This window comes from Grus americana, chromosome Z, assembly GCF_028858705.1.
Source record: "Grus americana isolate bGruAme1 chromosome Z, bGruAme1.mat, whole genome shotgun sequence".
NCBI lineage: Eukaryota > Metazoa > Chordata > Aves > Gruiformes > Gruidae > Grus > Grus americana.
Window position 1 is genome coordinate 56,364,690 of NC_072891.1, and position 13,765 is coordinate 56,378,454.

Consider the following 13,765-nt stretch of genomic DNA (forward strand, 5'->3'; position numbering starts at 1 on the left):
CCAAAGATAGTAATTTTATTCTCTGGCTAACATTTAACAGAACTCTGCAGCAGAAATAGTCTCAGGAACAGTATCTGTCCATCATCAAGCTTTATAACTGATTTCCCTCCGCAAGAGGAGAAGGAGGCCACTCACCGTTTCAGGAAGGTGCCACAAAGCCTTGTATTTTCTTACTAGAAAGATCCCTGAGTATGCGAGGAAAACAGATTGCACCAATATTTGCAGTCTGCGCAGACAGGTAGTTTCCTGGCCCCTTGGCAGAGGTCTGCAGCAGTACTGTGAGCCTCTGCATTGCAGTGGGCAGGTAGCAGAGGCCATTTGGGCAAATGAGTCTTCGGCAGCATGTGAGGAACATGGACTGTAAAGCACACTGCTGTTAGACCCCTTTGCTCCTCGCTGGTTAGTTACGTGCTATGTTCTTCCTTTTAAGCAGGAGCAGCCTTTCAAAAGCCATGGGGACATGTACCTGTGCCCACAGAAATGCAGGGGCTTCCCAAATTGCTCAGCTCCTGGCTGGGGAAAAGGGAGCTGCTGGGACCACTGCCACCTCCTGTTTTGCCCCAGCACAGGGTGGCACTAAGGAAGAAGTGTGCCCTGAGTCCCCTTTTCTCTCCTTTCAGGCCCTCTTGGCAATCCTGACTGAAGGAGAGGGGACAGATGGTGACATGTGCTGGTGCAGTGAGGAGGTTCTCCTCCAAAATACAGGAGTGAACAGAGCATCCATGGTATATTCTGCTTCTCCTCACCTGCACTGTCCTAGTCCCTGATGGGCAAAGGAAAGCTGAAGTTGCACCGTTTGCATGTCAGACCAGTTTTAAAGAAGGGCTGACACTGCTGTCCTTGCAATGACAGCCTCCTCCCATCGCTGTAGTTGCAGCACACACTGTCCAGTATTACTCTTTCAAAAGTTACAAGGATTACTGACAATTGTGACTCTCAAAAGAACCAAATATAAAAGAGGCTGCCATTACTGCTTGAGCCGTGTGGTCTGGCTGCTCTTTTAATTTATTTACTTCTAATCAACAAACCAGATGTGGATTGTACTCAGCCACACTTGTGATTTGGAGAAAAGAGGCTAATGAGACTGACTATAAGGGAAGGTAGCAGTGCTGTCCCAGCCTCTCCTTCTCTGGGGCTGAGTATAGTTTCATGCTGCCATGCCCTACAGAACCCCTGGATGGAGGCGAGTGACACAGGCTTACACATGAAGCTGAGCAAGCCCCACAGAAACCAGCCTGCTGAGCGTTTCATGCTCTCTCTGGATGCCCCTGCAGCAAGCACACCAAATACCAGGGATAGTTGCTGGCTTTTTGAAAAATACCTGCTGTGCTAGCAACAGTGCATTAAGAGAGAAGAAAAAGCTCTCTAGTTCTCCCTTCCTTTTTCTTCTTTTTTTTTTCTCTTCTGGGCCTCCCCAGGGTCTAACTGTTTCAGCGCTGCTGCCAGGCATATATTTGCAGTTGCATCATACACAGCACATCATTCCGGTGCGTGTGTGCGCACCCGTGGCTGGGGCTGCTGGTGCTCGGCGGCTGACCAGGCTCGCTCTGCCTGTGCTGGGATTCCACAGCCGGCCTTAAATATCCCGGTTATTTTTATCCTCCTACGTAATGACATGAGAGGCCCTCCCACCGGTGGCAGGGCAACAGCTACACAATGTTTCCCTTTAGTCGGGAAGGGAAATGGAAAGAGGCCAGGCTTCCTGATCACATGGTGCCTGAAGTCAATGAAGAAAATTAGGGAAAAAACCCCCTCCTCCCTCCCACTTCTTCTTTTGTAACAAGCTGGTCCAGCTTAACCCTTGGCACAAAACCCGTGTAAGAGAGAGCAGCCTGTTGGGACACAAGCCAGGAAAGCATCAGGGGAAAGAAAAAAAAGCACAAAACCAGAACATAAACACAAGATTGCTGCAGTAATTGGTGGCTCTGAAAAACACTAAGGAAATGTGAGGCTTGTATGAAACATCAGCAGACAAGAAGCAGGGTGATGTCAGACGGCCTTCCAGGATTAGAAACCCTTAAAAGCTCCCGAGCACAGAGCTGCCTGCGAGAAACAGCAATGCTTCAGCATGGAAGGAGCTGAGAAGGCTAAGTTCTGTTTAAAAAAGTAACGTAATGACTCCAGATTCTCCCATGGGACACGGAAAAAAAGGTGGAAAAACACAAAACCTGTCCTTTAATTATATTTTTTTCTTTTCCTCTAGAAATCTTTTAAGAAGTTAAAGCACCCAAAAAAGTGAAAACATGCACAGTCTGCATGGACTAGGGTGAGAGATCTTTGGCTGGGCTACGTCCACATTGCTCCTCTGGCTTAAGAAATTTCTGACAGCTCTGAAATCAGGTTTCTGTGTTCCCCAAACTGCACTGTGTGTGAAATGCTCATGGAGAGATGGAGCATGTAAATTACCTTGCTATTTATTAAACAGCTTTCTCTAGTAAGGGTTGAGGAAGCCATGGCTGCTCTTCAAAGTGGAAAACCTCTTGAAGCTAATACGCTATATTTTCTGTGCTCTGTGTGTGGGGAGGGTACAGGTCGGTGGGGTACAAGGAAGGGTTGCTGGTTTCCCCCCTTTTCACCCCACCAGCTTTCAAGTTTAAGATGAAATTTTATTTTATGAGATTAATGTGTGACTAATACGACTCCTCTTGCTGCCTTGGGAGAAGCTATTTTCAGAGAAAGGGATACTAAATACCCTTTTGCTTGCTTAGGAAAAGAGCAAGTCTGGTCCCTGGTTTACATCTAATAACAGTGTGTGGAGACGCCAGGATGCATTTCACTTAAGCACCCCTGCAGGGAAAAACCACTTTCCCAAACAGGGAAGCCCTGAGCTTGGAAGGCAGTAAGCATGCAAGGTTGTTGCTTCAGTGTTTGCAGACTTGTGACCAATTTTCCAGTCCCAAATAACACTTTCGTACCAACCACCCTCAGCAGAAACCTCTACTCCCATCTGTTTCTGATGCAGGGTGCAAGCAGGGGAGCTCCTACCACCCCAGCGCAGTCCCCCAGGGATTAGGCTGCAGCTGAGTGAGGATGCCTTCTCCTGGGTTGCTTCCTTCCTTGCCTTCCCTCCCTGGCACACCTCTTGGGCAGTGTTTCCCTGGAGCAGCAGCATCATGGGGGGACCACGGCCCTGCCAGGGCATGGCTAGGGGGCTGCAGCACTCACAGGGTCCCTGCTTGGGGACTCCTCGGCCCCTCTGGTCCTGGTGGGGAGCACCTCCGGCAGGCTGAACAGGCCCTGCTACTGTGCATTTGCTGGCAGGTAGGTTGAGGTTGAGCATGTGTTTGTATGTGTTTGCAGGAGGGAGACTGAAAGACATGGGTCTGAAAATTATCCCTGGCACTGCCTCTGGGCCGAAGTGGCCTCTGCCACATTTGCCTAAGGCAAGAGAGAAAGGAGGAAAATATAACACTTCACTTTTAAGTTTTGAACAGATGGAGTATTTTTCATCAGCAGTCTCTCATCCGTGGTTGGAAACCACATACCGTAATGGTTTAAAAACGTGTGGGAACCTGGGACAAGCAAGATGAATTTGCCACTAATAACAACAGCAATCAAAAAGTCTCCCCACTGCATGTTTTTTACCCCTCTCCCAAATAAATAGGTGGCTCTGTGCCAAGGTGTCTGACGAGAGTACTTCATAAAGCAAACATGCTTCACAGCTAGTCTTTTCCCAGAGACGTCTCCTTAATTGCTATAGATGATTTGCTTAATTCTCTGGTAGTTTTTTTCAGAAGTGAAGGGAAAAAAGAGAGGAAGATAAAGAAAGGAAGAGGAATAAAAGAAGGGAAAGAAAGAAGGAAAGCAGGAAGAAAATAAGAGGGAAGGAGGGAAGGAGTGGGAGAAAAACAGATGAGAGAAAAAAGAAATAGAAAAATATGAAAGAAGGAAAAGAAAGGGAAGGAAGAAAAGAAAGAAAAAATCATGTGAAAAGAGTAAGCATGACAGAAGACATGCAGAGCTTTTAGGATGCAAATATGAAAATATCAAGGGGTTCAACATAAACAAGCTCATTACCCCAAACTAAGTCAATACAACTACAATAGAAAAAAAAAAAGATCAGAGAGAAGGGAATTGTAGTTGCAGTAATGCTGAAGACAAACAGAAAGAGGCTTTGAACAGAGGTACAAAAAAAAAAAAAAAAGAAAAACACTCTCCCACACATTATTTGTTGTTCCTACTTCTTTCGGCTTCTTTCCTCAGGGGAAAATAGAAATACAATACCCGACATGATATAGTTATATATATATATATATATATATAAAAAATAAATAGCGGGAGAGTTTTCTAGCAACTCCCTTAAAAAACAAATGGTGAGAGGCAAGCACTATCCAGAGAAAACACGCACTTTTTGAAGCAGAGTCGGGAGGGGACGGCGGGGAGCCATCCTCCCTGGCAGCAGACTCTGGGACGCATCGCTTGTCGGAGGGATGCCATTTTCGGGGGGGCGGGGGGGGGGGTGGGGAAAGCGGACTGAAGGAGGCGGAGAGCGGCGGAGGGCGGGGCGGGTGGCCCTCACCTGACCGCGCTCCGGTGGAGCTGAGGCGCAGCCGGCGCCCCCCCCGCCCCGTGCCGGGCAGGCGGGCGGCAGGAGAGAAGGGAGGGGGGAGCTGGGCGCTTGCCGCCCTTGCCCGGGCGGGGGCCGGCAGCCTGGCTGGAGAGCCTGCCTCAATCCCCGGCCGTCAGAGGATATCAGAACGCTTCACGCGCATTACTTGAATAAGCCTCCTAACTCCCCTGTGATGTAAATATTATTACAACTGGAATAACAAAGGCGCAGACCAGCTAAGTGACTTTGCCCGCAATTGCACAGCGAATCGGTGTTGGAGCAGGAATTAGAATATGGGTCTCCTAACTGCTCCAGACAGTGCTCTAACCACAGAGCCAGCCCGCATTGTCCTCTGGGTTGTTTCTCCTCTCCTTCGGCCGGAACACTGCAGACATTTCCAAACTACTTGCAAAAGCAAAACAGATGTCCCATGTCTCTGTCATTATCCATCCTTGCAGGAGCGGTTCCCCAGATGCTGTTTCTTCCTGGTACACGGCCCTGTGTGTGTGCAGGTGGAGGGAAGGCCGTGCAAAGCCACGAGCAGACAGACCACTGACAGCACCAGACACAGGCGAGGTCATGGCATCAAGCTGTTTAGGCCAGCTTATCATGGCATGATGATGGGGAAGTCCCCTTTCTTTCTCTTCACAGTCGTGCACATATTTCCGGATCCCATATGGACATCCCAACTTCTTGGAGCAGCTGAGACTGCAATTGCGCTGGTGGAGACAAGTAAACAGTTCCTGAGGTACAAGTCTGTAAAACCACTTTCTTAGTCCCTGGTGAGAGAAACAAGGTACAAACAGCAGTGGAGTGGCGGAAATCGAACTGGAACCAAGATCGAAGGACCTACACACGTGGGCAGAATTGGAACCTAGGGGATTTATGCAGGTCTTCCAGGTTTCCCCATCCTGGGCTACCTTCCTGCTCATTTTTTCTCAGTGTTTGCCAGAGAGAGAATTGCCCTTTGGGTACTGCTGGCCTGGTGTTCTGCATCACTGTGGAAGAAAAGCAGGTTCAAAAGTAAAACCTGAATAAGCTGCCTTTCACCTGGCCATTGCATGGGATAGGTCTGTCTGCTGGACACCAGTGCTTCAGTGGTTTTGTTGGTTTCTTCACCTTCTGATTGCTTTCCTGCATTCAGCTGCAATGTGTCAGCAGGCGATCCCTTAATAGGCTTGGAACAGCCCCCCAGCTCATCTGTTCATCCACTGAAGTTGGTGGGAATTTCAAATGCTGTTGTGAGGAGGTAACCAAACCAGCATGGGGCAAATTAGGCAGCAGAGCTCTGCTTCTTGCACAGGCAGATACCGAAGCTTGGATACTTACTCTGTAAGGATGAAGGCTGAGAAATTTATTTCCACCTGCGATCGGCTTAATGCTTAGCTTAAGGTCAATGCCACAGGATGGTCAGATGAAGTTCTCACTGTTTAGGTCCTGCTGCATCCTCTGTGGTTCTCTCAGTGTTTGGCACAGCTGCCAGCAAGTCAAAGAGGATCCGTCCATTGCTGCCAACAAGAGACAGATTGAGCCCTCAGCAGGGTTAGTGAAATCTTGTTTAGAAGTCAAGAGTCTGCTGCCTGAAGTCAATACGCACTGTGAGCTGACACTGGAAAAGGAACTGTGCAATAGCTGTTCCAAGTTCAACTAACTCAAAGTCAGATATTTCAAAGAACAGCTCAGTGCTGGGCTCAGCTCCATTTGTCATCCAAGGAGAGATTTTGACACTTCCAGAGGGCAATGTGGCCCACCCACAGTCTAAGACAGTCTGAGAGCTGCATCCCTTTGTGCAAGCTGTAGAGCGATAGTGTCCAGTAAGGTGGGATATATCTGCATTTTGCTGCTCTTTCACAATCCTATACAAGGGTAGCTATGCTGACATCGAGTGTCTCTGAAAGATCTACCCCGAGTTTCACAGATGGCAAAATTTTGCAGTCAGCAAGAGCTTTTTTTACCTTTTTTTTCTGCTCTGAGAATTGTTCAAGGGCATGGAAGTAATAACTGCCAAAAGGCTACAGAAGAGTGTTTCTACCTCTCCAAACTAAGAGCGGCATAAAATTAAACATCTGTTGATGCTATCTTATAGATTGCCAGAAATGGTCCATACTCTAAGCAGGCCACCCAATTAAAATGAAAAGTAAATTCCTTCCTATGTTTTTATATATATGTATAAAATTTTTATGCAGTCAGATGACCATTTTTGTGCTGCTGTTACATTAGCTGAGGTTTTTACTTATTTTTATCTGTGGCCTCTTCTGTTATTATTGTAATAATTGAAGTCAGAGAGGTAGACAGTTTCTTGCACCACAACATTGCCTTGTAGCTGAGGCACTTTATGACATGGTGAGGCTCGCACTGCCACTTCCAGAGGGAGCTATACCTTTCGCCCTGCATGTTTTTCAGAGGAAGTATTGCTGGTCCAATTTTGTGTAAAAGGATGGTCAGAAATAGACTGTATGTCCCATTGGCAGGTGTACTGCCCTCATCCCCCTCTGTATGGCGCTTTGTGCCATGCTGGTACGGTTATTCCTCTGGGAAGCCATCAGGGTGGAAATGTCACTCTTACATAAAATGTCCCGGTGGCTTTGGAGGCATGTTTTCTACCACATTTCTCACTCAGTGGGGACTGCCTTATGTAGTCCCAGACATGTAGGTTAACACTCAAATGTCTGGGTTTGGAGGGCCCAGGGAACCATTCTGCCCTTACACCAATGACTGCAGTGACATGGTGATGTCTGATACAAGCCTCACTCAGTTAAGTGGCTATCCTGCTGATTTTGGTTGGCTTTGCTTCACCTCCAAATGCCAGAGAAGTTTTCCATGATGAAATAGACTCTTTTTTTTTTGTTCTTGTTTTGTCATACCTCCTACTAAATTTATCTTTAGAAATGACCTCAGATTTTTGAATGGCAATCTCTTTTGCTTTCTAAACAATGTCTTGATTTTGCCAAAGGAAAAGGGAAAGAGACTTCTTTAAATCAGCAGACCTCCCTTTTGTTATATCTCAGATAAATCTGAACTAATCATAAGTCAGCTCATCCGGTCACATCGACATCATTGTCTCCAATGCTGATTAATGGATCAGAGCTAACTTTAAACTGACACTTCCTGGTTTGCTTTTTAAATCCTATTTTAAATGGCTGTTATAGTGCAGTTTCAACATGGCCCACTTATGAGAAGACTGAACTGAGGGCTGTTCTGGAAACAGACATCTGGCTGTGAGCCTATTATACCACATTAGCAGCTGAAGAGCTGGCCTGAAACTGCATTTGATCACCTGAAAGAGCTTCCACAGTGCAACCAATAGCGACGTATGGTGAAGGACTCAAAAGAATGAAAAGAAAAAAATCACAGTGGATGTCATAACAACCTGGATTTGTTTATGTAACGTAGGGGGATGAATCATATCTCAGCCTTTCATCACCCAGCCCTGGAACAGTAGTACTTTAATAATGTCTAATGACAAAAATATGGAAAAAATTAGAAGCCAGAGCAAATGAGGAGGAGTTTTTTTCTGATGCAGTTCAAGTTCCCTAAATGCCAGTCATTGTTTATTTTTGTCCAAAACTCCCTTTTCTTGTTTATTTAACAGCTCAGACTCTTATTTCTCTTTATGGTTTACAGTTTGGGAGGCTGATTTTTTTTTTAAATATATAAAGGGTATTTAATATTTTGCAATTGCTACATTTTTTTGGCAGATAACTCTGGAGGTGTTCTTTCCAGTGTACCTGCTGCTTTATTAAAACTATGGCTTTAGCATGGTCACTAATGAGCTTTTTACTCTTTTGAATACAGTGTGGCTCTCAGACCTCCCACCTACACACCAACTCAGTAGGAACACAGCAGATCAAGAGCTTTAGAAACAAAATTGATTATTGAATACTTGTGGGATGGGACATTGCAAAGTCCTGTTTTGGATCTGGAAAGGGAGAATTTAGTTTTCATGGATAATATTCCTCCAAGCCAGATTCTCATGCCCACAGAAGATGAGGTCTATCAAAGGCAGACAGACATTCTTGTTCGTGTTCTGGGGGACGTGGACCATGAGGGCTGGATGCAATAATGCTATTTTCTAAGCATCATCATGGCAGAAGGCTTGTGGGTGTCTTGGTGTCTGTAAGTGCTGGAGATGATGGTTGAATTTTAACCCAGAACATGAAAGTAGGTCTTGTGCAACCGAAGGTCTACCCCTCCTGAATGACTGTTTGGATTGTGCCTCCATCCTGGTAGCCAGCTCAAGGAAAGAGGGTGTGAGAAGACTGGTTGACAATGATGAGCAAGGGTCAGAGCTGGACACAGGAGGAGACACCCTTCATTTTTGGTGACTTGTTCGGTGTAAGGCAAAGCAGTTGAAGCTCCTCTCTATAGATGCAGAGCTAAAAGTAGGAATCTTCTGCCTGTATTTTGAACGCTGCCCTCACCAGATTGGTACCTGTTATGGAGGGCTGTGACAATCTACCTGGACAAGTGGTCAGAAAAGGGAAAATAGGGCTGGAAGGAATCTACAGAGGCCAAGAGATCCAGTGTAGAATCAGCTCTATGCCACTCCTGCGGATGTTTGTCTGACCTGTTCTTAATACCTTCCACTGACGGAAACTCCCTGGTGATCTGTTCCACTATGTGAGTAACCTTACCATGAGAAAAATCCTTCAATGCATCTTCCTCACTACAATTTAAACCATAGATTCTTATACAACCTGCCACAGACATGGGGAACATATTATTAACTACTTCTCTTAATTTCCTCAGGAAAGCTTGCTGTCCTATGCTCTCTGGAGTGGGTACCCTGTTGCAATGTCCACACTGCAGGAGGGATGTACACTGTGTCCCCTGATGTACACCCTGGTTTCCTCCTGGGTTTCTCTTGAGAGAAACCCAAGCAAGCGATATGGACAGAGAGCTTTCCAATAGATCCTTTACCATGGGCGCTTGTGTGAACCAGACCTAAAAGTGTACCTACCTCATACAACTCAGCTGAATGCAAGGTGCCTTTAAGTGCCCATGGCTACAGGAACTGGCATGCCCTAATCACGGCAGCGTGATGATTTTCTAGGCTACATTTATGAAAGCAGAGGGAAGAATGACAGGCCTCACGCCCAGACACGAGCTCAGTTACTCACGCTGTGAAGCTGCTGTGACTGCCCCTGCCCCAAGCTGATGAGCTCTGAAGCATTTCTGTGCTTGATGCAGGGTTTGGCCCAGGCCAGGGACCTTAACCAGCAGGCAGCTTGGATTTGAAGAGAAGTTAGTAATGTATATGTGATTAAATGGTGCCAGTTGTCCTCAAGGCTGGAGAGCAGACCTGCTCATTTCCATTGTATACGTGTACCCTTAGATTTTGGCAACCACCGCCTTTAGAACTAAATCCAGTATTGTTAGGACTCTCTGTGCTTGGGGCAGTAGCACAGACATGGTGTTAACCGCATTACCTCTTACTTCTCCGTTGTACTTCCAGACTGCAATGCTGCTTTGGAAACGGGACTTTTTACGGCAGCTGCTGCGACACAGTGGCATGTGAAGGCATGGCCTGCTACACCTGCAGGGGGTTGAGCCAAATTTGTGGGCCAAATTCAGTGTGTGGGTCTGGCATGGTGGAAACTAGAGCATGGTTAAGACCCACATCTAGAAACTGACAGGTCTGTTTGTGAAACTGAGAATGAGCTTCCCCTGCGTGGACCACCACCAGCATTGAGCTTTTCTGGGGTCACCAGCAAGCCAGTGACCTGCTCAGAACCACGTGCTGCTTCAAACATGCATTTGGATTAAAAAAAAAAAACCAGCAAAAAGATTTGCCTTTTTCTAAGCAGGGCAATTTAATACATACTTTTGGGTCATGCAGAATATGACCTTGAGAAACCACCAGGGCTATAATCTTATTGGAGAGCTGGTCTCCACTGTGGTGGAGTCTTGAAATGCTGGTGAGTCTGTCTTACAAATGACATGGTAATACAATATAAATATGAAGTTTTATTTGCTTGTCTGGTTCTGGAGCCCTGGGCCATGTTTTCAGGCTTTTCTCTGCAACTCTGAGAGCAAGAGAATTATTTCATATTGAAAAAAAAAAAAAAATAAAACCTTTGATATTGTTTTGTAACTGCTAGCTGACAGGAACTGGAGCTTTAAACAAAACATCAGATATTATGAAGCTTGTGATAAAAAGCTGTAAGAGCCGGCAGCTCCACACTGGAGCTCCACTTCCAGCACTGACTATTCCCTGCGGCAAGGAGCAGATTTCACAATGCCAAAGAAAGAGGCAGCTGGTCAATGGCCAGAGGACAGAGTCTGTAAACATCGCAAATGAGCAAGTCCCTCTCAGCTGCAGCGAGTACTTCAAGCACAGAGCACTGGGGGCTGAGGCAGAGAAAACCATTGCAGCGGCTCCTCCCAAAGGCAGCAGGTGCTTGAAGGTTGTTGGTTGTAATGGATTCCACCCTGAGACAACTTGTGCTTGAGTTGTCTGGGCCCCAACAAAATGGCCAGCTTGATGAACCAAACCAAATCATTAGTACTGCTTCAGGTCCTCAAGGAATGGATACATATTAGTATCACCTTGGTCATTATCCTCTGCTTCTTTTACAGAGGTACCTGCTCATCCACCTTGTCCAGCACAGGCGCTGGCACCACCCAACTATGTGTTTCTCAGGAGGCATCTGACTGCAGCAGAGTTGCTGCAGCCCTGAGTGAGGCTCCATGGCAGAGGGACCCAGCACATCCTGAGGGCCGCCATGGTGCCGCAGGGGAAGGAGCGAGGGAGGAGGGAAGAAGGAGTTCTTTGTTTTTCAGGTCCTGCTCTGTCATTCACCTGTCAAAAATACACCTTGGCTGTAGCAGAAAGGGACAAGAGGGCTGGAGCAGAGCAGCTTGCAAGGTAGATAATCTAAGCAGTTCCCTGCTGTTATTGGTCCTCCTGCATCCCTTTTGAGAAAGGAGATGGTAGGGCAGGAAAGCCTCTGGGTTGCGGATGTCAGTTTCCCCTTCACCCTCCTGAGGGTGGGCAGCCAGTCTGGCCCCTGGGGAAACAGCAGAATAAATCCCCAGCAGTCTCTAGTATTCAGAAAGGATAACCCCAGTGCAGGGCAGGAAAGAAAAAAAAAAAAGGACTCTTCACTTTGGGCAATGGAAATGAAACTTGTGACTTGGTTTCTGAGAGGCCCATCTGCTGGAACAGCTGTGCCTGTTGCTCAACCCGCTACTGTTAGCAGATAACTGACTCACCACAGCTAGACAGCGTGCGGGATAGACCTAACCCTTTCCTCCAGGAGTTAGATATGGCTGCTAAACTATTATGGGAGGCTACTTATGATGTGAAAAGGAAATGTCCTTGGCCATAGTATTTTAATAGAGATGTTGTGAGCAATTGTTATTAAAAACTTCAGAGAGATTCCTCCATGAGTTATAAAAGGAAAAGGCTTCTGCAGTATGTCTGTACTATATGTGTATGCATATGTAAATGTACCCATAGTTTCTCTTTTCCCTTGACTGTCTTTTCTCCCCCAGTGTTGAGCTGCGTAGTCTTGATCAATGAGCACAAGCAACCTGGTCCATCCCCTCCTACAGCTGAGGATGCAGCCCCATGTTTTTAAAAAATAGGAGTGATTTATCCTTCTAGTCCTCTGTGAACTCTGACTCCTCAGTCCTTGTACCTGCTTCTGACCACAAGCTGCATGGAAACTGCATCTTTCCCAGCCCTTGACTGCTGCGGATGAGCTGCCTCAGCCAGACAGGTAGCACTCACCCTGTTTATTTTGCAGCTGGATGGATTACCTACGTCATCTGAGGACTTCCCAGGAACAGGGTGAATTGAACAACAGTCTAATGTACACACATTTCTCACTCCTTCTGCATGCTGTGAACTGCGCTGTCCCAGTCTGGAGAAGTTGCCTTCCATTTCCAGAAGTGTAGAACTGGTCCAAGCAGTATTTACAAAAACAGCATGCTTACTTTTTTAGCACTCAAGTTCTGGGTGAAAGCTGGTGTCACAGGAACAAACAGAGACTGCAAAGGGTTCGATATTCAGCCGTGGAGAGTAGTTAGTTTCACATATAACAGAGAGACATCACTGTGTGATTTCTTTTCTTTAAGGCTCCATCCCCTGGTATGGCAATAGGCAGGATTTGTTCTCTGTCCTCCATCAGCCAAGCAACCTTCTCAGCTTCACCCATCACCAGAAAGGCCTTAGTATCACAGCACAATTTTTCTGACTCCTCAAATATTTCTGTGTCTTCAGACCTACCCTTGTACCTCTGTGGGGCACCGTGGGCTTAATTCACTTTGGCAGAGGCTCCATTTGTGGTTGGTGAGCAAGAAAATCCATCAAGAGTTGTAAGGAGCAGAACCCCTTGGAACACCTGTGTTCTCTTGAGTCCTGAAGGCTTGTATGAGACACAGTGATGGCCCCAGTATTTAGGCCCAGATTAATTTTCTTTAGACGCTGGAGCATCTAGTTGCGTCAGTGACTGCACAGGAGATGCAGCTGGTGTGATAAATGCACAGTTTTAGATAAGTCTTGGTTAGGGTAGTCCTTAGAAGAAAAAGGTCCTTGGCATGGGGCCTGCCTCTTGCATTTCAAAACAGTCTGAACATTTCCTGCTGTGTGAATAACAGCATTCTTCCTGTCTGGACATACAAGATTCAGGGAATGGATCAGGTCTCTCCAATTCGCAGAGACTAATACTGGTGGAGCATCAGCACTGCCACCCAGGACAGTAAGAGCTGGCAGCCCCATGGGGTAGTTGGGCAACCATTGCCATTCAGAGATAAGGATGCAACCTGTCTGCAGGTTTGGGCACATACTGTGGTGTTTGATATGTATTCACATTTTTCTTTGCTGCAGCAGAGACAAGACAATAAAAAAGGAAGAAAGAAAGAAAATGAAAGCAAAATAATAGTTCTGATTAAGTCTGCAACCTTATCCTTGATATTTCTTATTTATTCAGCCCAAATTTGGAATGTTTTAGTCTTTTTCTTCATAACAGGTAGCACATTCAGTTTAGCTCCTGATTAAGTTCCAACTTGGGTAATTGAATTCTGTTGCTCAGAATTCCTCTTGCAGTTTCAATTAGATGCAATCATTTAATTTTCACTTCCTTTTCTGAGCTGTTGAGTAATATTAGTGTGCATTGTTCAAACAGTTGCTCTCCATCATCACAGAGATGCTTGCCTTATCCTGGTAGGTGATGCAATGTGATCCTTGCACATGGCTTGCATATCACTTTG